We start from the raw sequence: 27038 nt of genomic DNA on the forward strand, positions 1-27038 counted from the left end.
TCGAGCGGCGAGAATAACCGGAAAGGGCTGGCCCGAAAGAGAGACGATGATGAGGACGACGACGACGAGGATGACGACGACTAGCGGGAAAAGGGTGGAAACAGCGAGAGAAAGACGAACGAAGAAGAACGAAAATCGCGAATATTCATAATACCGAGTCGAAGAAATAAGCTGACCCTGCAAACAGGTACTTATTGGCACCGGCGAGGATTCAGCAGGTATTATGAGAAGGAAAACTGAAGGGTTACGAGCGGAGGATTCAAAGAGGATAGGTAAACGAGAAGAAATTTACGAGAGAGAGAGGGAGAAAGAAGGAATTGCGTGGAAAACCGGTGAGCAAATGTACGTGCAGGGAGAAATCTTCGTAGAAAGAATGAGGAAGAAAGATGGACGATCGGAGAGAAGGAAGCAGAAGGAAGAAGGAAAGCAGAATATGAAGAAGACAGGGAGGCAGAGATGAGGAGAAAGGGTTTCCCCTTGGTTGGATGAAGGCGAGAGAGAATTTTCCGATCCCCTTTCCGTGTTCTCTGTTCATCGTCAGTGGCCACAACGAAAGGTATATTCAGTCCTCTTCACGGGCATATTTCTGGGAAACAAGACTAAACGTTTATAGTCAATTAAGGAACCGAGTAGGTAATGCGCTTTGCTGCTCATCGAAAGCGAAAGAGGAAAAGAGAACAGGGATGAGAAATAAAAAAAATGAAGTGGCACCTGAGTGAAGATGGTTTGGTAAAACGGAATGTCCTTGGGAATTCAACCTTGAGTTCACTTTACCACGAGGATCGCGATGAGTCTTGCGAGGAAAGAATATTTATACATTTTCTTTTGGCCGGAACTTTGAAAAGGTACATTAATGAAACGCGATGTATAAATGTTCGGTGGTCTTTTAAATATGTCAATCCCTTAACTCATTTTTTCTGTATGTTACCTATTATTTAAATGAAATTAAAAACTGATATATTTCTTTTATTTTAAGGATTTGTATTTTGAATGGAAACAAGCGAAAAATTGTATATATACTTATATAAATTTTCATTTTATACAGCCGTACTGCGATTGTTTACGCATCAACTGTTCGGATCTCTTACTGAAAAATGTAAATTATTATTCTTTAAGACTAAAAGACTTTAAAGACATGGTACACTTCACTTCACGGTCAATGTTTGTCTAGGTTTTTAAACTACGTTCTTCTCCGACGTTTTCTTTAACTTTACCCATGTTTATTCTTAATAATTAATATTCGATAACTCAAATATTTAAATAAAGATTACTATATGATTAACAATATTTATCTTGCTTCAGAAACACGGATGAATATTTTTTAGTACCTACCGTGTGAAGTAGGTACATAAATGAATATACACTTGGTGACAAAACTACATTAGCAAATACACTACTACCATGTTAAACTTTTTAACGTACAAATTATAAGATTCGTCAATACAAACAAAATATTTCTCACAATTCTATATTGCTATTAGCTTTTACCCGCGTTTATATTCACATTTGTTAATTCATTTTATAAATATAATTATGTATAATCGTAAACGTATTGATATAGGCAATAGGAAATATTTATTTATTTCTTAAAATGCAGACTCAAATAAAAAGAAAGTTGCACATAGATTACAGATATAGAAGAAAAATTTATTTATTTCATAGAATGCACAGGTAAATATGTATCGCTGTAGTTCACATCGCGCGTATTAAAAAGAACACGACACGTTGTTTGCATTTTATAGTAACAGAAGTGGTGCTACAATAACAGAAATATCAATAGCGTTATAGCTACTGAAGCCAATTATATAAAAATGGAAGGAGAATCGGTAATGGTCTCTTGACGTTATACGGCAACATTTCCTTCCGGTCGCCTGCGCGTCTACTTCCAGTCAGCTTGTATTCTCATTTCTCGTTACACAATGGTCTTCATTATAAATTGACGAATGAACAGCCGCGCAAATCTATAACGGGATTGTTTGTTTGGGTGAAATTGGAGGAAAACATTGCGGTCCAGTCTCGCAGAGCCGTGGGCGATCCGCGTCAACCGAGCTTTTTCAACCTGGACAACCCCCTTTCGAAGCTTTTACGACAAAAATTCATCCCCCTGAAAGGGTCGGGAGGACGGGAACTCGGGACAGGGTGAACCGCGCCAAAAAACTGCTACTTCGATTCGACGTATGTTTGGCGTGTCTGTCAACACGAATGGTGTGCGCCTTTTCGAACAGATTCTTTTGTACGGATTTATGCTCGATAGTGCGTCCATTTTTTCGCTTTTTTTTCTATTTTCGTGTTGTACGTCATCTGGAGAAATGTTTACATACCTTGTAGTAGAAATTTTCGAGGCAATTGTAAAGTTCATTGAATTTTTAAGCGAGGAATTTTCAATGTAACGAACACAGTGCTCCCGGTTGACGTTCCATACGCAGTTTTGTTAGATTCGAAGAGAACGCTGTGAGGTAAATGAAAAAGAAAGTATAGAAATTCAAACATTGTTGTTTTCTGTACCGGAGTATGGATAAATTCGTTACGTGAAATACAAAGATCCTACGTACAATATTTCACAATTTGATTTATAATATATTTATTTCGTAACATTTAAATGTTTTTCTTAACGAACGTAACGAACATTGATGTATTCAAGATTAAATATACGTTACGAAGGATATCTAGATAATGTTCACGATAACACGATATATCTCGTATTTTTGTGACAACTACTAAAATGACAAGAATAGAGAAAAATGATCATTATCTGTTGAGGTAATTAGAAACAACAACGTGTGTACGAAATTACATAACGAAATGTACATATATCGTTTCAGTTTTAATTGGATCCAAGAATCTGAAATTACACGATCCCACTCCCGTGTCCTTTCCTATAAAGAGCCTGTAGCTTGTTTTGTCAAGATTCCTTTTTGCCCTAGTTACCTCATGCTAAATTATTAACAAGTATATAGAAACAGGAAATACGCTTTCGAAGAATAACGTCAACGTAATGTGTTCGCTAACAATAAGCCCTGACGCGGTTCGTTTCTTTTCGTTTTAATTAGAATTTTCAAGAATGTCTGAAACTAAGGTAGAGTTACGCGATACTTTTGTTTGAGTTGTCCGAGCGGTCTTATTGAGGAACTTAACGCAATAATACTGGAATGTTCTCTGTTAGACCCCTCTAAAACTTGGTTAAATCTCTGTAGCGAAAAGCATCCTTTTAACAATAGATCTGTTTCACCAACTTTAATCGTCTTGTCTTCAAAATATAATTGAAATAAATTACGTTTAAAATGGAATATTCTGTATAATATTGGCTCATTGAAAATATTCCTCTTTTGTTAAAATTAAACGCATAAATACTAAAACAGTCATCTCCTGGTTATATTATCACAATAGAATAAAAATTAATGGCACAGTCATTTTTCAATGGTATTTGAAAATTGAAAGTTAATATCTAGAAAGGTTAAAACAGGTTTAGATGGTAATTAAAAAAATGTTATATCTCACGGTTTATAATCGCAGGGATAGAAATAAAACGTATTTCCATGAATCACGATGTAGGTGAAGCAATCGTACATAATTGATGCAATTGACTAACCCGTCCTAATTTGTTGAGATTGAAATTTGCGTGATTATAGCTGTGTTCACTTTCAATGAAACTTCAGGCTAATGATCGGACTCCACATTCTATCGTAATGGAGTAGAAACATCAAGAGATTTATGAATCCTTTAGCAAGTCACGATAATGAAGAAGCTTTTAGTACTAGTTTTCTGTTCGGATTGGAAGACTGAAAAGAGCGAAGGACGTTTCTTTTATTCCACGCTCCTTTTATCCTCGACATACTTGTGTATTCACAACACAAACTATCCTCGCGAACATGTTAAAGCCATTAACTGAAAGAAAAAGTATCAAAGATGTTAACGAACAAGTTTTTCAAATTTAATATTCCCGGAAAAGAATGTTTTTGTTCTCCTTAAGGAGAAATTTTACTCGCCACAAAGAGAAAACGGAATTCAAAGAATCAAAACGAACGTTAAATAATAAATGAAATTAAATTACTTAATGACGCGACGTAACATAATCGACGACGCGTTACGCGATAAACCAGGAAGATAGGGTTAAATAAAATATCATAATCGATCGCTGCGATATTTCTATACAAAAGATAGAGTGCAGGGAAATATAAAAAGACAGGATCCCGACAGTGTTGAATGGATCTTTAAATTTATGATCTGCTCGCCAAAGTACGATGATAGAAGACCAGTACTTAATGGTAACTCGCCAACTTGAACATTACGGTGACCAAAAAAATCTGCCTCTCCCCTCGCTGTCTACCTTTCAACCACATGCACTGATCTCTCGCGTTTCACTCTCTCCTTGTTTTACCTCGAGGAAAACCCTTCAGCTTTTGAAGACGGAAGAATCGCAGGGCACGCATTATTTGTCATTTCGCGGTGATGTAAAAATCCCAGAAACTCCTCCACGCTCTTTCCCAGGTGGAATTCCATGAAGGAAACTTGATTTACGATCAGAGAAACACACCCCTTCGACAGTCACCCTCTTGGTGATCATAAAATACTCGATATCCAAGAGGGAATGGTGCGAAAAGAATCGTGACGATGAACCTTGCAATTTTAAGAAGACTCACTTAATCCCTTTACACGGATTTCCACCTACCAATAGAAACTTCAATTCGTTAATTTTGTAGTAAATAGAGTAGACGATGATTGGAAGCAAATTTGTGGACAAATCTCTTTTTAAATAAAGATAAGAAAAAAATGATCATGCAAAGTAACCAATTGTTTCAATTACTTTGCTTTCATTTCAGAAATTACATATGGAAAGTATCTGACTTTGTTTTGTGTTAAGATTAAATCATTGTGAAATAATCTTACACTGTAGTTAGTTAGCTATTGCAAATAAAAGAACAATTTACAACTAATTGTGAGATGGAAAAACAATATGACTGAGTTATTTTACAAAATAGAATAGTATCTGTCTTACAATTAGTGTTGTCCTAATTTCAGTTATCCGTTGATGTGTGTATTTGTATTTTAATTGTAATTTTTCATCCTATTGATATTTTGTCGGTGATATACATATTTTGAAATGTTTAAATCGCTAGCTTCGTCGCTCAGTACGTCTCAACTCTTATTCACTCGAATAATTAACGACAAAATATACTTTACATTCTCCGTGGTTGCAGTGCGATGATTATTAACAGCGAACGACTTTTGAACGGCAATCCGGGAAAAGATGGAAAATGTATGTAGTACAATTTGGAAGAAAATTTACTCCGTACACGCGAATCAATTTATTTCATGCTTCTGTATCTTCTTTTTCAAAGTGTTCTATTCCGTACAGAGCTTGTCATATAATTTCAAAGAGTGGAAAGGGAACTTTTTATATACAAATTTTTATTAAAATTTCGGGCACTGAAATTTTTCTTCGTTTGAGTTTGAAAAGACCGCGAAGGCGAATAAAATAGGTAGGTACATTAAAATGTGAATACACGTGGGTACCTATGTACGTAAGGAAATGTAAAATATGCAAAAGTTTCGATATTTCGTTGCAGTTGATGTACCGCATACTACCGTGCGTGTAAAATTTCAAACGAGTTCGTTTCGAATTCGTATGCACATTGAAGAGAACTCTCTGTAGGTACGTACTAAAGAACGTATGAAATGCTGGCTAATATGCACAAATAATTGATAACTTTTCGCGAAGAAAGTAGAAATGAATAATAAAAAAAATACCTTTTCCGGATGACGTGTAATAGATTTCACGAGGAAAACAATTTTCTAAATTGTAAACTCCTATTAACGTAAAATTTACATGAATTTATCTGAACTTAAAAAGTTACAATGTTTTTAAGAAAATTGCAAGGTAGTCGTTATTATGGTGGTTGAAAATTCTTCGATTAAACAGGGCAAATGTAATTACAAAACGTTTAGAGCTACGTAACAAAGATAATTTCTGGATTCCTAATAGGAAATGTCTATCTTTAAATTTTTAATTCTCTAAATTCTACACTGTCCCTTTAAATGGAATTTTAAAGAAGTCCGAGGCTCTCGTTTACCTTGCGGAATTTTTCTCTGGACCTCAATAACCATCGATGTCTGTGTTCCTATCTTTCTCCGTTCACTAACTTTTCAGATACCAATGTCAGACCCACCAACATCAGATCGTAAGAGTAATGAGGGATGAATCAGAAGGTGGTCTCACGCTATTAGAGAACTCCGGAGAGACAAGTGGAACAGAATGACCCATGGGAGCACTCGTGCCGACTAAATCGGGAACATCCGGGAGATTATTATCGGAGATATATGAAATTGAGCCGCTAACTTGTTCGGTCGTGTAATCAAACAAAAGTTGCAATTTAAACGATCACATGGACTTAGTAAAGCTATGTGTATCTAGTTACTTCGCGTTAAAATGTTCATGAAAATTGGTATTCGTGTGTAATTGTTAAGATTATATAATTACATTTCAATATTTAACTAGTATTTAATCTGTACGATTTTATCTTTTTCTTTGCATAAGAGTTCCACTGAGTTCCATATCTAAGTTAATTTCATACTTAATTTAATTTAATTTCATAATATGCAAAGCATAACAGCAAAACAATGCAAGCATATTCTATGCGTAAAAATAAGGAAAAAATGATCTTTTGAAAATAGATTCATAAATGCTTCACAAATTCTCTCTTCGGTTAGTACACGACGATTAAACAAGGATAAACTTTAAACAGCAAAAATTGGAAAAGGCCAATTTTTTGGTTCCAAAGAGCTCGAAATAACGTAACCAGAAATTCGTTGCTGGAAAAGAGATTTTATGGAGCGAAAGCTGATACGCGTCGGAATTCATATTCATTGGAATTAACAAGAAATCCGGAACTTACTAGGTTCAATTCTTCATAAATCCTCCAAGAGCTTTTAATCCAATTTTTCAATCTATTCAGTTCGTAACACGGTTATCGATATACAATAGTATAAAAATATCGATAATAATAAATATGTGGTTTTTATTATTTTCAACGATATCGTAATTACGATACTATGACGCTTGATTAGTTTTATATTTAATTATCAATTTATATTTTACTATCCAACGGAAGGATATAATTACTCAGTTTTAGAATCGATTTTTACGTTTTGTACATTAAAATTCTAAAAACGTGGAAATGTCTAGAAAATGAAATAAAATTATGAAATTCTTATTACAATTCGAGCGTTAAAGCAAAGAAATCGAATGAACGAAGAACTAGACCCGAGATTGTTGTTACAGCGACAGAATAATTGAAACGATTGGGGTGAAAACGAGGCTCATAGACATTTGCCGAGAGATGGTATCTTATCGAATTTGGGTCGAAAAAACTAACGAGGGATCTGTACTGCCGGGATCGATCCACTTACGATCTGACGTTTTTAGGTCAGCTCCGCCACTCTCTCAAATAAATTGCTGTAACAGTGTCACGAACAAAAGGAATCTTCGTAACACTCTAGATTTTACACGTGCAGCTATACGTATTTCATTCCCAATTAATAAGTTCAGTTGGTAACAAGCTAAACAAAATTTTAATATTTTTCTTTACTGAAATTTACGATCGACGAAGTTATCTCATTTACATATAATTTATATATTCGTTGCATTTAATGTATAAAATTAAACATTTAACGTAAACAATTAATTATTATGCATGTATTCAAATTGCAGTTCCTGTATTGTCATCATATTTATCTCATCCATTGGTATCTTTCAAAAGTCAACTACGTAGGTTTTTGTCGTAAATTATGCTCTAGTGCAACTCGCACAAAAATAGTTGCAACATAGCACCTGGTATATACGTTCGAAATTAATTTTCCGAATGTTTTTTGTTTGGTTGTTTAAACGGCAGAAATCTCTTCATAATTCGAATGCGTTTGTATTATAAAAAATTCCAATTTATTCATAGAAATAAAGAAATGTACGAACGATGTTCGTGTTGATACCTTTTAGTCATGCAAATTTTTCAAAATGTCGACAACGCATCAACTAACACAATAGCGGTCGATAACTTACACAGATTTCATTATTTAAGCATACTGTCATTGCACAATGGCATTTGTCATTAATAAGATTTGAAACCTGCCACGCCCATGATAAATCCCGATATTTATCGCAGGCGTTGTATCGTTACGCTATGTTGATTTTCATTAATGCTCGCCATCGATAAACGCAATGTATTCATCCACGTGTAAATTAAAGAAAAAGTTGTTGGTGGTTTCGATGAGCCACAATTTTATTCTTCACGACCATGTTATTTTAAACAAATCTTTTTCACACCAATGTTGTGAACACCAATGAGAACGTAACAGTATTTATATTCAATATGTATATTCGATTTGTCGTAGCTGTACGTAAGGAGTAAGCTGCTATAAGGATACTAGGATCATCGCGTATTTTTAGAATTTATTTCATGTCTCTAAAATTTATTTTATTTACTTTAAATTCGAAATGTAACACACATAAGTCGATTAAAAAAGTAAGAATTCCAATTTTATATATTTTTAATTGGCTATATCTCTGCTTGATTGGTGCATTTCCTAACTTCGTGATTTATTAATTAGACATTATTGTACGCATACGTATACATTATACATGAGTATTTTTATTACATTAAATGTATCTTCTACATGTATCTATATTACAAAATTACATTTAAAGAAATATCGAAGTATCAGTTCAAATATACTACGTAACAATGTTAAATGTGAAAACAGCGAAAATTACTGAACTTAATCAACACGGTATTATATTTAATACATAATACGATTTGTAACCATGCATCTACAGCTATCGCGAATTTAATATGAATTAACAAAATGAGTATTGAAAATTATACGGGATTTCTTTCAAAGTTCTACTTAGATATTATCAATCGTTTATCCGCTCTATGGATATCCAAAAATCTATTCGCAGTTTGCGTGACAACCATATAGATATTACATAATATTATCCCTGGGGTCGTCCTTAATTTTGGAACATCGGGGAAGAAGGAAATAACTGGAGTGTTAATCAAGAATGGACCTTTTTACGAAGGGTTATGTCGTTGAAGAATGAAGAGAGGAGGGTGAGCCTGGATTCAGATACACGTCGATAAATGTGGATGAAGGTGAAATGCCATCAAGGATGCTAGATGATAAAACGGGAAGGGATGATCGAGTGAGTGATCGGTCCGAATAGAAAATGGAGGTTAGGCTATACTCCGTTGCCTACAGCCCTACAGCTAGATTAGATTGCCTACCCTCGATCGTCTTCAACTCGGGACAATATCCTTCCAGTTACAAGAAATCGTTTTTGTCAGTAGGTCTAGAGAGACTTACTGCGACAATTCGAACAAATGTTCGGCAGGAAATAACGTGTTACGAGAAAACAAAGAACGAGAATAAGGATTTCTAATAAAATTCTGTTGAAATTAGAAAATCTGGAATTTACTAAACATGGTCCTAAAATTTTCTATTATTGGAAACCGATTACCTGTAAATCCTTTTGTTCATTGCTAAATGCCTTTGGTATTTATAGTTATTTGGTATTTATATTTCATATATATTTGGTATCTATATTTAAAGTTATATATGTAATTTATAGTTTTTAAACTTGGACTTGTAAAATTATTAAAAACGGAGAAGTAAAAAGGGGAGAAATAACGAATAATAATTTTGAAAGTACGCACTTTGAATTTGCCTCTTTGTTGAATAAGTTTCTATGTCAGCCTTTAAAGAGAGTTGTCTTTTGTGAAAATAATGAATAACGGGATTGCAATTTGCTTTCGTGTATTTTCTTTTTCGAGGGTTATTACGTGATAGTGATCCATAGACACTCCATCTATAGAGCCATTACGATACCTATACTTTGCACGACTACGTAATGGAGAATGATTTTAATTGAAGAAATTAACAACGACGTCTTGCCCCAGAGAAATTTACTTTCAATATTTTGTCAAACCGCGATGCGTCGGGCTTCATATAATAACCATTCTTTTTCAATTTTGCGCTAACATTATACTAATTTACAAAGTCTTGTTATGCAAATCGGAGACATAAGAAAATTTGCTTGCATATCAGGAAAATCTCTTCTCCTGAAATCAAATTTAATATCATATAGACAATTCCATTGAACATAAATTGACGAGAAAATGTTTCAGACACTCGTATATTTATAAAATTACATTTTTTAGAAAGCTAATGAAAGTAAATATTTTTTCAATAAGATTGACGTAACTAAAACAAGCAGAAAGGGATTTAATAAAATATCACAAGAACGGAAGGAAATTAAGATATCTAGAACGGTCTTTATTGATCATCAGGAAAACCGCGAGTAAATATTACATTTGTGGACTGAGAACCCTCTTGGTTACTTGCTAACCTTAATTTCATCTTGCTGATAGAATTTCGTATAGCTACCTGTAGTAGCCGTTTCCATTTCCCCTCGGACTGATCAGAGACCAGATATTCGAGGTCGAATGAAACAGTAAGTTTTACGAAATTAGTCTCTCAACAATATTTCTATATAAGAGTAAGTCAGATTTAGAAGAATTAAAAATTCAGACTGTTTTTTCATAAATCTCAAATGAAATTTTACTTCGTTTATTTAAAACTATATATTTCATAGCATAAAGACTAGAAATATCAGATCGTTGATTAGGATTCTTATTAAAACTTGCAATATCCACGATCTTTTTATTAAAAGTATTTATTAATCAAAATATCGTCCATTGAATTCTCTATATTTTGTCTGTAATAAAATCATTGTCCTTAATAGACGACAACTGAATCAAATTAGTACATCAAACGTGATTTTTATCATATTCACAAATACATTCACGTATAGCGAGAATTAACAAATTATATCAATTTTAATTAACGATTAAAATTGATCCACATTTCGTTTTATTTCGCTATTACTTGTTTCCTTGATTTATTTTTATTTCATTATGAACTTTCTTCACGATCACATAAGTATTATACATTTGAGAATCTTGCGTTCTTCATTTCCTTAATCTAAAAGGGAGATCTCTTCTGTAATAATTCAAATTTCATGCCGTACGATAGGTATAACAAACCTGCAAGCATGCACAGACCCATTAATCTTCGGTTGCTAAATAACTTGGACAAAAAGGAACATCCCTGGCACAACATAATTCGTCAGGCAGCGCGAATGCAGCAGGTTTAGTCGCTATTTGATTTACTCCGTTGCAGGAACATGCAGGCGATTAATGCGTCTACTTTATGGCAGCTTAACAGCCAATCAGTATGCGAATTGCGGTTTACCATTGATTCATTAAGTCATGGCTTGTCGGAAATTTGCATAATCGTTCGAAGGAGCAACTAGATCTGGGTTGTTGCTGCCGGATCCCACGAGAGAATCAGGATCGCTCGATTTGCTCGGTAGTCGCTACCTAGCCATCTTATGCTAATACGCACTGCGTCGTACAATAGCTTTCGATAGCGACAATGTTGACTTGCCGTACAAACAGACTGAATGATATCAGCGACATGTACAGGATCAGAAAGTTCCACCAGGTACTCATTACACCACGAAAATGAGGCCAATGCCAAGTTTCGGTCTCTTCCAACCAAACTCGTTATTTAGATTACGAACTTTTCCATCGTTATACCATCGAGTACAGCGGTGTCATTATACGAACTATCGATATGTTTAGAACGACGTTTGGCCGTGTAACAAAGTTTGCGCGTGAGTTGTAATTCAATTCTTTATCAGTGGTTTGTATCGTGAAAACTTCTGAATTTTCCTTAAGCAATTGGAGTACATTGTACATCATCAAAAGGATTACAATTATAATGCAGAATATTAATCGTGTACTATGGTAATGATCTCTTTTTTGAGATGTAGCAGATTAATCTTCGAAACAGTGATAAACAGTAAATAAAGAAATATTTTCTGGGTCTTTAAGGATATTTAGTAAATACATACACATTCACTTTACATAGTAAACTATCGATTATATTAATAGCTTCCATATTTAGTGGGACCATTCTAACATGAAATGTATATTCAAGATGAGCATATTAATTTTTTTACGAAAAAATGCATACTCGTACTAAATGTCTTCGTAGTTTCACATACATTTCCAGACTGATTCGAAGATTTATCAATATGATGATAGTCTCGTTACGTTACTCATAAAATTTCAAAAAGTTAGTACATGAAACATACGTATATTCGTAAAAATTTTTTATGGCAAGCGTTCAAATATTTTCGAGAATGCAACAAGAGTCATATATCTGTTGCTATATTCGAAAATATCGATATATTGGCGAACCATAACACGATACATTCAAGGATTAAATAACTGGACAAGCATGTACATAGTAACTGCAGAGAAGATACCTGTTTGCAACGTTGATCGTAAGTTTATGAAATATGAAGTCGAAAGCTAACTAATTTATAATTTTATGGATACAAAACGCTCAACATTCCCCGAATTCCGAAGTTTCATTCTGTAAATTGTACAGTCCTGTTACCAGCTTGCAATATTAATCATACGCTTTTTATGTTGTACAAACTTTAGGATCAAAGTTCGTGACGAAGGTACAGCTTGAATTAGTAAAGAGTTACTTGAAGTTACGATGGTTTTAGGAAGTGGACGTGCTCCTGAAATTTTGGACGATAGACGTCTGGCTGAATTTATTTCTTTGGAGCAAAATGTATTTGAAAAATATTCTCGTACACTCTCGTCAAATACTACAATGTAATATCACGCTTTTCCTGCGTTGTAATACGTTTCTCGTTGCTAACGCTGCGCAGGAAAATTTATTCGAGTCGTACGCATTATAGGTAGTCTTGATGGTCTTCATTAAATGTAGAAAATGCGAAGCGTGAAATTGTCGATCGAGTGACAGTTACTTAATCATCATGCTGGTCCGCTGCAACGATTTTCATTAATATTGTATAATGAGGATCAATGAATGAACATACGGTACACTTCTCGTTAAAAATAGCAGAAAGACCTAACAACTTTTTATTTTCCCTATTTATGGAACTTTAACCGTTTGCCTATTTTTATGCGTTAATAATTTAATAGTTACTAATCATTTTCTATTTCGACTTTCTATTTTAACGTGAAAATTTTATTTTTCCCGCTCGTGTCAATCTTCAAATCGACGATAGCGATATTTTTTAACGTCGATTCCTTTATAGAGGAAATGCACGTGTCAAGGCTGTAGTATCGTACAGTGTCGATCCATTTCCAAGAGTATCGTATTGCCGATAGCCGGAACCATAAATGTGTCATCACATCAGGGTTTAGGTTGGATAGCGGCTTTGAGCGGTGATTCGTGATACTCTTAGAGAGAGTAGCGCGGCTCTAAGCAAAGTAAAGAATCGCGGATGTCATAGTTTCGGGCTGCCGACAATCGACAAGGGGCCCGACGTTCTCTGCTGTCGCTGTTCGTTGTCGAGGGTCGCACATTAGCACACCTGGGGTCGATGATTCGGAGACAGTCGGGCTCACGATGCTTCGTGGCACGTGGAAAGCGATAGGAATTTTCTAAATGGATTTGGCCACATCATCGAGTGGAATAAAGGGAGAAGATTGACTGTGAATCAAAAAACTCAGCACTTACTCCACAATTAATTTACCAAATGTCCAGCTGGACAAATTGTAAAATACAAATTAAATAAAAAAGAAAAAAAAATTGCCCCACAACCTTCGCGAGATCGAGATCGCCTAAGATGGTTAGATGCACGAATTATCGAGCATATTAGATATAAATGAGCAATTATCTGCCAGTTACTAGTATTAAGTAGAAATCGGTATTAATCATTCCATAGATTTGTTATAATTTGTATTTTCCATATCTGTTGTCTAAAATTATCTCTTATCTTTCTTTCCGATCAGCTTTTCTATTCTTTTTTTCTTATATAAAACTTCCATCGAGACAAATTTGTTAAAATTCAATAAATTTGAAAAAATCGTGTTATCGATGAAATGATAGTAAATAATAAGGACCGTTTGCTTCTCGCATTGGATAGTAATATTAACACATTCAACGTGGAAGACGTGAAGAACGTACGTGTCATAGGGATTTCCTATTTTCTAACGGATGACGCGTAGATAAATGGATACATGTTATAGAAATATCGATTTCCACCACGAGGGACACCCTTCGATTTTCGAACAAGCAACCGACTTTCGACTTGAAGGAGATAATAAGATTGCACGCCTACTTTATAAACGCGGCCTTTTCAAATTTCTGAAATTTCGAACGAGCATCAAGAATATGTTCTATTTCCCTGGATGCATAATTACGTAGCATCGATCGATTGTTCCCAAAAGGATTTATCAGGGAGCGCCAGGTGTGCGTTCACGGTTTATGGTAACATTTCATAATATTTGTGTTTCATGGAGAATGAAAAAAACGGAAGAAAAAGAGGGAATATTGTCACACGAAACACTGCATAATCGTATTCGTTATCATACTTTTTGGTTAACGTATTCATTTCTGACTGTAGCTACATGTAGATGCGTTCAAACAAATCGTTGTTGATTATGATGCTAACGCGTAACAGTTTTACCTTCTGAAAATAAATTGATAAAAGTTCATCAAAAAAAATTTAAAAAAAGAAAAAATGGAATGAAAACATAGATCATAGGATAATTTAAATGATCATTATATATTGGCTTCACGGTTGTCTTCTTTCACGAATGGAATAACATATTTTCGTGACGCATGAAATTTATAATTGATCGTTTCTTTGTATACGTGACGTTTCACACACTGTATGGTTTACAGTCTGTTTTGCATCATTTCATACATTTATCGCTAAATTTCAATTTCTCCCGGAAGCACATAATATGATGATTACACAAAATTAATGTAAATGGATGCAAATTATTGGAGCTTGGAACGATACTTCTAATTAATGATCCAACACAGTAATTTAACGCTTATAAATTACGGATAGTGATCGTTCTGATATATTAACTTGGAAATTAATTTCAAATAAAGTGAAATAAGAAAGCACCATTAACTGGAAAATACTATCTTAATCGGTTATTTATCGTCGCATTGACTGTATGATAGATTACTGGTAACTCGGTTGAAGCCATAGGCTGAGTTTTATACTTTTATAGCTCCTGGAAAGGATTGATTTATTTTCAAAATGTTAGCAGTTATATCGTTTGATTAAAATTTTATCAACTTATTCCTTATAGAGTAGAAATTAACATTAAAATATGATCTAGCAACAGAAAATTTGTCTCCGTGTAGAATAGGATAGTCTGCAATAATATTTGTATTATATATTTGTTATACGTATAGCGATAATTCTGATATATTAATGTAGGAATTAAATAATCTCGAATGAAGCGAAATTAGAAAAAGTCACAGATAGGAAATATTTTTATGTTTTTTTTTCTTTATTATTGATCGTACTCGCAATGGATTTTTATAAAATATTTATATCGACAGACGTACTAATGCTACAGAAATTTGTCAATTTTATAGTAAACATTTATGCAAACAACGAACATTCGGGCCAGTAATTGTTTCTCAGTAAAAAGTTCGATGCGTATTTCCGCACCGATGCGAAAAGCTCGGCGATTGTTTCGGCAAATTGGAAAATGTTTGCGCGAAATTGACTCGATGGAGAAGCGACGCGTTAACTGGTTCATAATGAATATTTGAACTGGCATGACAATTAACTTGTTGGATAATATAATGGCCAAAGGGAAGCGAAATGCGTCAGGATCGCAACGAGGCAACGATTTTATGGGTTCGATGAATTCATTGAAGCGTATTGGCTCGATAAAAAATTTTCTCATCGATAAAATGAAAATTCGCGCCACGGTTTATGCTTCTGAATGTTTTTATGGCGGAAAAGATGGGACTGCGAGTGATTTCCATTTTTTGTAATTCTTAATCCGAATTAATTGAAAAATAAAACAGAGAAACGAAATATAATACTGATGCGGATGCTGATGAAACATTCAGAAATTTCTGATTTCAAAATTTAGTCATAATTAATATTGGCAAATTTTTACTCGAAACAAAATTTATGTATAAAATTTTAAATACAAAAAAAAAAAAAAAAATATACAAAATGTACATCTATTACGGTGAAATAATATAGTGAAATGTTCACAGTTTGAAACTGTTTTACCGTAAACGTGCACCTTGTATAAATACAATCACGTTAATAATCACTAAATCATTATGCCAGATGACGATAATGACATATACAAAAATTTTACTTTCTTTTACTCTGTATTGCAATATTTTGTATTTTGCAGACATTTCGGTACAATAGCGTGCAATGGACAAAGAAAATAAAAGGGAAACCGAAAAAAACATGCAGGATAATCCGTGACAAGTTACACGCGATGTTTTGCATGATCCGGTAAGCCGTGACGAACGGAAGAGAACGAACAAGAGAAGGAAAGTATATAAACGGTGGCTGTTTATCGAAACGTCATGCGCAGGCAGCCTATCAAAAGCAGAATCGCTCTCGGGACTCGGGAGCCTCCTCGTTCCCTCATTTCCACGCACGCTTCATTTCCCATACACACTACAAACGTTTGTTTATAGTTAGTACCGAAAGCTGCTGGCAGCAGCACGGTGTCTACCTTCTTTTATCATTTCATCGATACCCAACTTCCTCGCAAGACTGAACTTGAAGTGTTCGCTTCAAACTTCAATGATTATATGCATCTTATGTGCATCATTCTATGATATGATAATACATCCGTATTTTAACGGTGAAAGAGAAGGTAGTAGTATTTCTGTACACTGTTTCTGCTCCTTGTGTAATATGCATGTAATTAAGATTTGATGCAAAGTAAAATAATTCTTAATGATAATGTTTCCCTTTATTAAGCGGACGTTTCATGATTCAGGGTCATTTCAAGGTCATAGTATAGTAGGTTGAACTCGTCTAAATATCAGCTACAACAGTATGAAGTTAAATATACGTGGTAACAGTGCAGGTGATGTTGACTTCTTATCGAAAGAACAATTTTTTGGAAATTTCTTGTATTAGAATTTGTAGCCAAGCGAAAGCTGATTAATTTTTATTCAAAACATTTGTTTGTCAAATTATCGGAAGCGTCTGAAAAATCGTGGTGACATTTACGCGTTACACACTGTGTAAATGTTAATCTCATGACGGTAAATTTTCTTTCTACGTTACTGCAAAATAGAAAAGAGATAATTTTTCAAATAAACATAATAAATAAGATGATAATTAAGTCCTGATAATTCTTTCAGATATCTACATATAAAAATAACAATCATTTAATGTCTACTATTTTTCTATTTTCTGTTCCTAGTTCCTGCTCGTAAATATCCTTTCTCGCGGATAACACACTTGAAACGGTGCAGACATGCTAGAAACTCGCATCTGTTTTATTGGTAAATAGACGTCTGTCATTAATTCATTTAAGTACCGCGGCTGCTTCGGTATCTTGTCATTTGCCATTTCCGAAAAATAATCTTGTTTCTTCCTCATTTTGTTCCTTTTTTTTTTCATTCCTTCTCCGGAGCAATCTACTTGTTTCACAGGCCAATGGTTACGAAACCAATCAGTGTAACCCGCTCGAATGGAAGGCTCGGCAGGTGTACAAAGAGCTGCTGCACGAAAAACGAACAAAATATTACGCGAATTCCAAAAACGCGGACAAAAAAACGCCGTTAGATTTGCGTCATTCTGCGTGAAAACGTATTTTTTACACAAACATGACAAACGTCGTCTAATACAAGATCCATTTCAATTGTAAGTTCCTTTCGCTTTGTTCGATATGAATCTGCCATCAGCTTTAAAAAATAGTAGCTAGCCTCTTGATTCAAAAGTGTTTCTACTATTATTTTAATTTCAAGTATTTGAAAGATACTTCTCGAAAGCATAGTAATCGGGGCTGGTAATTAAACTACGGATTTTTATGCAATTATAGGAAATTTAAAGTGCTTGTAATATGTAAAAATACTGTAATATGCAAAATATACGAAGCGTAGTAGCTATTTATTAAAATATTTAGTGGATGAAATAAGTTTCCACTTACATTCCATTTCTTTAATGAGGTTTATAAAGATAAGAATTTGCATAATAATCTGCAATCTGTTGATAATACTTAAGGGATAAGGAGGAAAAAGAAACAAAGAATATTGCAAAAATGCCTTCACCGAGAAGATCAAATTTTGATATTTTATTCTACCAGTAACGAATTTTACTATCATCGTCTATAATATGAGATTTATCTTTTTGTTAGACGTCATACAAATATGAGAAAAGAAAGATAATTTTGAAAATTATTTTAATCGTTTCTTCGTTGAATATTACAAAGTAATGAAACAAAATAAGAAATATCTATTTTTATTATACTATCAAAACACACAAAATCTAACTATTTTATCAATATTATATATTTTTCTTACTTATTTTTTATGCATGAAGGTTTATTACTCCTAATGTAAAGCAGACATGCACTACTCAGATGTATTGAAAATAAAAAGACTGGAAATATCTTTTCTTTCGTAGACATCATTTATCTTTAACCAAAAGTCAAAACCTTGAACGATATCCAAAGTGAACATTTTACAGATGCGTATGTCTAGAATATAATAAAGGATTATAAAACTACGCGAAAAGAAAGAGGTTGAACTGCTTCTACGAATTTTGTAATTTTATTTTCCATTTACTTCAACCATGTACCAGATCTAAACAATGTACTAGAATGCAAAATGAATACGTAGACAGGTCTGAATAATTTAATCGAAAGTCGTAAATTTCTGGCGAAACTGTTCGCGAAGTCCATAAAAGCGGAGGCTTCTTAATCAAATTTTAGCGAGAGAAAAATCGCAATTAACGCGGCAGTTTAATCGTACGTAATAGCTGCGCCAATTTTGCCGAATATGCAAGAACCCGCAGAACTCTGTCAGGACATCAATTTGCGTTATGCAGCGTGCTCGTTCAATCTCCTTCGAAGGTCCTGCCAAGCGAATCACATTCCTGGACGGCCTCGTTTCTCCCTTCAGGAAAATTCAGCGACCACTAAAGGTTTTCGTTAAATTATTCAGGGCCACGAGTCGACTCGTGGAAGGGCGATTTCCTTTCGGGTGATCGATCAATTAAGTCGACGACTATCCCGGAACAATCGTGCTTTATTATCTGACGAATCCTGAAACCATTTCATTCCGGCTATTCATCTCGCTGCGTCCTGCAACCACGGAATAGAATTTTTCGTCTTTTCGTTGTTACGAGACCATGACCTACGAAAATGTTATTTCTGCGATTATCTATCATGAGATTGCGGTTTCTCGTCACAATTCGTTGTATTGCATACTTGCGTACATTTCATACGTTTGCTACGCTTGTTAGAATAACATTAGAGTGCGTATGAAGACCGCAGGCGAAGCATACGACCAGTCATGTTTCTTATTTTGAGCAGTTTTAGAATTCAGTATATTTCCAATCAAGCCTACTTTATCAAAATTGTCATTGACTCTCGTGAGTTAGACGCGTGATTTTTCTACTCACTTTCATTCCATCCAAGATTACTTTCGATAATATGATTCGAAAAATACAGTAGAAATATAAGAATTATTTTCTAATGACACGTTAATAGATATATGTGCGTAAATGATGTATATATCGTCTCGCGTTATAAATAAAACAGGAGGAATCATATTTAAGGTATGTTTCTATAATCGTTAAAACGTCATTCTCAGTAACCGAAAAATGTGCACATTCATAAGAATATTCTACATAATTCATCTCTTCTGTTTTACCAACTCAACAATCGAAAATCCCTTAGTTGAAACCCAGTTACGTTTTTTCGACACTTCTTGAACCCTATAACGCCCGTTTGTGAAATATAAATTATGCTTCTAACGAAACATAAAAAGCCTCGGGAAAACGGTTCTTAACGAGAGCGCTCGAACGAATGAATCGTATTATACGAGTAATTCGCCGATACGAACATCAAAGATGGAAAAACCTTAAGGTTTGCGATCGTTCAAGAAACGGGACTTTGAATTTCGATAAAACTGAAAGGGCCTCCGCCAATCGCTCTTTCCGGGTTAAAAAGGAACGTGTAAAGGGCACGCCGAGAACGACGGTGCAGGAGAAAGTGCATTAATTGCATCGCTTGATCATCGAATGGCGTGTCCGATCTTTCTAAGCGTGCGAGTTTTACGATCGATAAGAAGAATATCGTGCGAGATCGGGTTCGTCTGCCGCCGGAAATGACGCGACTTTTCCACTGACGTATATATATATATATATATATATAGAAAAAGAGAGAGAGAAGCTTTATGACATCGCGGTGTAATATCGGACGATATTTCCGTCACGTAAATTCGTAACGGCCGCTCGATAGAGAACACCGAGAATTCGATTGGAAAACGATGGCCTGAAGTTGAAATGTTGAAACCAAATGTACGAATTCGAGGAATACGCCCGGAACGGAATCGTACGTTTTGAACAGCGGCCTTGGAACTTTTCCCCCGTCATTGGCCGTATAGCGAATTTCGAAAGTCAGATGGATGGTGTACACCGACATGTCAAAGGTCGGTTAGTTTTCAGGAATCTATTGACAAGATTCTATTCTCTGGTTTATTCAGCTTATCGCATATGAAAGAACGATTTTATTTGCTTGTTATCACAATATGATGAAGAGTCTGTTATAGGTATATGTATGTATAGTACGCATCATTTTACGATGAAACGGTGTTCTTTTTGTTATGATTTTTATTGATTTAAATTTTATTCATAATTATAACGCGGTTAAATATAAATTTAAATATAAATATAAATTTAACGCGGTTAAATATAATATGTAAATATTTGTAATTTTAATGTAAATGTAAATAGTATGTATATATACGTACTAGTAGAGCATGAGAGTATAAAATAAATATGATAAGTATACAGCACTATTGCCACACTGGTAAAATTGAAGGCTAAATGTTTGGACATTTCCTCGTTTTTCGCATGATTTAATAATAATTTTAATGAATAATAATTTTATTCTTTGTTATTATGTATTAGGCAATTATAACAATGCATATAGCTGATGGAATCGTACAGATTTATGTAAATTAAAATGATCTTTGTCTATAAGTTGTCCAAGTTATAATCTGTGGAATAAATAAAAAAGCTGTCACGATGGAAATCAGTAAAAGATCCAAATTTATTACAAATCAACGTATTATTTGCATAAGTAAATGAAAAATATCGCCTTCAATTATGAATTTATTATTAATGTACATGTTTCGATAGAATACGCGTACCGATAACAAGAATCGATGAAAATGCCTGGATATTTATAACGTACATAAAAATACACATCTGCATTCAGTCATATCATTTCAAAGTAGAAAGTAACTTCGTTAAAAGTCATTTGACCAACTTCAGTTGTCGCCAACACATTAAATCTTCGTAATTTATTCAACAAAATTAGCTGCGTGCTGATAATCTTAGCAAGTAACGATGCAATTTGTCCCCTCGCCGTAAATCTTAATTGAAACATTTAATTAAAACGCTAACTGCGTAACCCTGTTTTTGAAACTCAGTTAACGCCTTTGGAAATCACTCGAGCTACACGGAAATATGTATATGCTAATGATAGACCCAGATTTCCGAATTAACGAGGCAGCCACAGGCTTAAAATGGGAAGTTATTACGACGCAATATTCCAAGGCACGAACTAGAAGTTTCTTTAGGACGAAAACTCTCTTCGCAAACTCTTCTGTAAGTGAAACTTGAAACCTGCATAATTGACATCAAATTTCTGGCAACTGGGAACGTTTTTCAATGAAATCCCCGCAGCCCCTTCAAACACGCAGTCTTCTTTTTCATCGTGTAATCTCCGTGAAAATAGGTGACGGATGACGAGTATATTGGCATCTTGTGTTACATGAAATTTCAAAGGAACTGCTTGACACAATTTCCATGGTCGATCAAATACGCATGGCTGGAAACTAGGAACTTTTAATATTCCTGTATCTGAATGAATATGGAACGCCAGGCTATAGAAAGCACACTCTAACAAAGATAGACGGGTGGGTATACACAGTAAAAGGAAAGTAATAGCTTTATCAAAAACAAAATTTGTAGTAACAATTGAATTTACGTATCTCTCCTTTGCAAGTAGAGAATCAATTTCTTTATTTGATCGTGCATAGTGTCATGTATAAAACTATCTGCAACATTCTAAACGAAGAAGCGTATAATTTTGAAACTAGCAACTTTCATAAACATACATGTGTATTTATTAGAAACTTATCTTGCTCTTACAGATTTCTGGCAATCCTTGTAATTTCTTCATCTTTAAGCTTAACCATGTACAATGAAACTGTCCTATTTCTGCAATCCTCTAGGCAATAGTTTTAGAATATAAAGTAGAATTTAATAAGGATTTACAGAATTTTACGAAAATGACGAACGAAAATTAAGTGATATGAAAGAAATTCAATTAAATAATTTGAAATATTTCTGCAATGAAATATATTTCACGTCTATTTCACTTTCGAAATGTGTAGTTATAGATTCTACAAAAAGAAACAATCCTTCTCTTTGTCTTACTTTATATAATTACTCACGGGATGCACCACGTCGTGACTTGCTTCCTCTTATAGCGATCCTAAGAGCATGTCTTGAGTTCTAACATTGATTCCGTTAGACCAGTCTCGAATTAATTACAATTAAGATAAAATTTCTCCAAAATTCTGGGATTTATTTGTGATATTGGATAATATTCATTGCATCATAGATTCAGAAATATTAAATCAAATAAAAATTTCATAAAATCACGTACGAAATAAATCACAGATTGCTACTTTGTATTTTATTGCCACTTTAAATAACATTTTTTAATTTCGTCTGTATTATAACTACACGCATACAAGATAAAAATTACCGTTCAGAGTTATACCCTTTGTTATTTTTAATAAAAATTACTACAATTTAAAACTACTATCTGTACGATTTGTTTTTGTTCGATTATACATGTATGTATGTGGTTGCAATATATTCCACGATGGAAAATTTAATTCAATAGCAGTCCAATAAAATTGGAACGTTAGCAAAACGTGCTGTATGCATCGCATCGGCATTGAACACAATCGAATACCACTTACGATTCTTCAATCGCACTCATTGATTGGTGAAAATAAAATGAAATCCATCAATTTTATTCACATCTTTAACAACGTGTGTTCATTTTTTACTAAAACCTAGGAATTTATACTTCTTTACAGTTTCACTCTCTTTGATAAAAATAAATTTTCCAATATGTTGCAACAGGCTTTCGTTTCGAAACATGTTTTTCGACCATGTTTTCAATTAGTTGGAAATTTATTGAAACTTAGAAAAGATCAAAATCAAACTATTTTCAAACTTTATTGAGCGACTGCAAAACAGGCGAGAATGATTTTTCGGAGGTTCCAAAATCATGCTATTATATAATCATAGGTATTATAGAAATGGATTAACGACGAGACTGTAGACGTTTCTGCAAATTTCAACACCTACGAACTCGACTACAAAAATAGAATCTAAACAGAGATTCGTTTCGTCCACTAAGTATTTTTGCGAATATTTTACTTTACATATGTTACATATTTTGTATTTTATGTCCATTCTGTAGATTTTTGTCTATTAGATTTCTCATAAACACATAAACATATTTATATTTATTGGTCACAATCTTTCAAGACGCTCTTACTATAATTTTTTCTGAAAGAGATTTCTATAAAGTGCTGGACGAATGAATTTATTTAATTGACGCGGAATTACGCAAGAGATTATAAAATTTTCCTGCTATTCTGATAACAGTGTATCGCCGTCAATCGTTAAAAGATAAATGCGAAAGCAGAAACGCAACGTTTCCCGAATGAAGAAACAGGAAAGCATAAATATCATTGCAATTTAATATTCCTACCTTTAATCCTATGTATGATCTTCCGCGATATCCAGTAATTATCTGAATATCAAAGAATTTATACGATATCCTATCGCGAAAATCCGTTTCATGAAACAATTCGTTAAATTCAATTCATTATACGATGCACGAATTTGGGTCCGAAATAAAGCGATTGAACGGTCGATCGGTCCAGTCATCACTTTTACCTTTTATCATATTGATAGGCCGTGCCGACAATTATCTTTTCGTTCGAAATTTGCGATGAAGCGTGTGCATCGATAGCCAGGCGAAACTCGTACTCGTATCAATTGGCCCCCGCGATCTGCCAAAGCGCTCGTTTGATCCCCCATACCCAATTTACTAAAAGCAATGAATTTTTACCATACGCGGTATTACGTGGTTATTTACAAAATGCGCGCACGCGAACGCTTTTCAATGAGAGAGAGAGAGAGAGAGAGAAAGAGAGAGAGAGAGAGAGAGAAGATCGTCAATTCGAACTGGTCGTCCAGCGAAAGTAATGAATTTTTATTGGGCCTCTCGCGCCGCCCGTTTTACAGGGACCGTATCGGCGCAAGAGGCTTTTTCATCGTGAAATCATTAGCAGAGATTCCCCGTTTACCAAGGGCGATGCATTTTTACGAGACGTGACGTCACCGGTTTGCAAAAGACAGGCAACATCGTCGCGGTTAAACGACCGACCAAACGATTCGCCGTGTTGTCCCGGCCTGCTCGGCAACGCGATACTTTTATTTTTAATTGGGTTACTCAAACTAATTAATTCTCGGCCCAACCTCTCATTAATGCGACAGAGAAATTAACGATGGGAAAAAAAGAGCCATTGACGTTCCGAGTAGAAAAGTCGGTAATTTATGGTCCGCGTAAATGCTCGCCGTGTGTAAAATACTTTTTACGCCTGACCCCTCCCCCCTCTCCGCTTCCTCTTTCAACCCATCCTCCTGTCTGCGACCATGAATTTTTCAAAAACTCCGTTGATCGAAGCCGATTGATTGGCTTCGTTGTTCATGGTCACGCGCCACGGATATCCTTGATTTTTATGTGTAATTTCTTTTTAATTCGAAGTACCGTGCGAACATGAAGTACCTGGACTATGTTTGGCGACGATAAACTTTAAGAGAAAACTTTGTATTACGGATTTTGCAGGGAATTCAGGGATTTGGGAAATTTCAGGGATTTAAATTGTACAGGATGCGATGAAATGTTTCAATATATCGACTTCGTAAATTCTTAAGCCGATAATAAGGATTTTAAGATACCATTAAAAGGCTTATACATGCAAGTGCATATGTAGCGCCCCGATATAACTTTCCATAATGTAAAAGATACGAGTGCAACCGGAAATATCTGATGCTACACTGTGACAAAGAAAATATTCAATGTTACAATTTTAAAAGACATTGCATAAAATTGTTACGTCAGTTACGTATTACATTCTTGAAATCACGTTGTTGTTATTTATAATTCAATATGCTGAATAAAAATTTCTATTTACCCCAAACGCGCGTCTGTTTGTAATTTTCCAGTTTGACTTATCTACCTACGATTCTCCGTTACACGCAAAACGAAACATGAATTATCAAAGAAAATATCAATTCATTTAAATTGTACGATATAAGAGAAAACTTTTCTATTTGTAATTTTTCATTTATGACTTTCAAATCGTCAACGAAACCTATCCATTCAAATTATCCGAAGAAAGCTTTCCTCGATATTACAGTTTCCCACGTACGATAATTTCCTTCGACCCTGCTAAATAATGAAAATCATCACAGACAGCACATTTCCTACCCTATATACCGCTCCAGAACCTAAGCGCTGAGTAGCGAACACCGGAAGTTAGGAAACACGTACTACGAACGTTTTCACCCCTTCGATGGTTCCCTTCGCCGCGCCGATAATAATTTCACCCCTCTATTCTTGAAAACCCGTCTTCCTCGTCACAAGCACAGCACGTCATTTTTAATGAACGCGTCTGACGTTCGTTAGGAAAATTTGAAGCAAGAATGTCTTACCTCGTCTGCGTTCACCCTGAGGTAGCACGCCAACTCACACTAGCATCACGCACGAACCTCGCCGAGACGCACTAGAAACTCGCGAAAAAAGAAAGTTTGGCAAGTCGGGTGAAAAAGCACCCCAATCGCGAGCAGGTACCCGGGTGATACACGAATGACTCGCTGGACGCGACTGACAGTACCGTGTTGCTCCACGTGGGCTCCAAGCTCCAACCACCCCGTGAAACCTACACAGTCGCGTGACGGATCATACACGAGCGTAACGCACACCGACGAACTGGTAACGGGAGGGGGCTGTGATCATGCGCACTCCTGCAGCTTCCTTGGATTCGAACTTCCAGTCTCTTTCTCTTTTTCTTGTTAAACGCGTAATTAGCAGCATTTCGCGGCTACGCTGCCCGATAATCGGTTATGGAATGCAATCGCTACCGGTTGATGCTTCTATCGCGTCTGCCTCTGCTTCCGCTTCTACAACGAACGTTCCTTGCTTTCCAATGACTGTCCTGACTAACTCGCGATCGAGGGATGAAACGATTGTTTGGTCCTTTGTACTTCGAAACATCCGCGAGAACTTGGTTTGAATGTCATATTAGGTTTAATGGAAAATCAGTAGGAAATTGCCAGAATCTTCGAGAATTATTATCTTATTTAAAGTAACAATGTAGATGTCATTTTATAACCACAATAATTTCATCGGTATTTGTGTAATAAAATTGATTTCCCGTACTTTTTAGTTTATACTGTATGCTATAAACGATTTAGGTTTAATGGAAAATCAGTAGGAAATTGTCAGAATCTTCGAGAATTATTATCTTACTTGAAGTAACAATGTAGATGTCATTTTATAACCACAATAATTTCATCGGTATTTGTGTAATAAAATTGATTTCCTCTTCATACTTTTTAGTTTATACTGTATACTATAAACGATTTTGCGATATACTGATTCGAATTTCTAACGGATTTTCGAAGTTCCTCGTCTAATTCACCTCGAACTTCTTCGATAGGATTTAGATCAAGAAACTGTGAAAACGCCAATTCACTATACGTATTATCGTAACTCTTACATACAATTATAATAAATTTTAACTAT

General features: G+C 34.8%; 1 protein-coding gene across 6 annotated transcripts in view; it reads right to left on the minus strand.

Annotated features, from left to right (window-relative positions):
- Window positions 1-27038, minus strand: part of LOC100646619 (tensin-1) — a 278855-nt gene that overhangs the window by 172149 nt on the left and 79668 nt on the right. Inside the window, exon 1 of one of the 6 annotated variants that reach the window (XM_048404897.1) lies at window positions 25946-26142. The exons of 4 other annotated variants lie outside the window; for them this stretch is intronic. The gene's annotated coding sequence lies outside the window, so the exon portion shown is untranslated. Of the gene's footprint in view, window positions 1-25945; window positions 26143-27038 lie in introns of those variants that run through there. One more of the 6 variants, XM_012308043.2, reaches the window with a different exon arrangement.

Source organism: Bombus terrestris, chromosome 4 (genome assembly GCF_910591885.1).
Source record: "Bombus terrestris chromosome 4, iyBomTerr1.2, whole genome shotgun sequence".
In the NCBI taxonomy this organism is placed as follows: domain Eukaryota; kingdom Metazoa; phylum Arthropoda; class Insecta; order Hymenoptera; family Apidae; genus Bombus; species Bombus terrestris.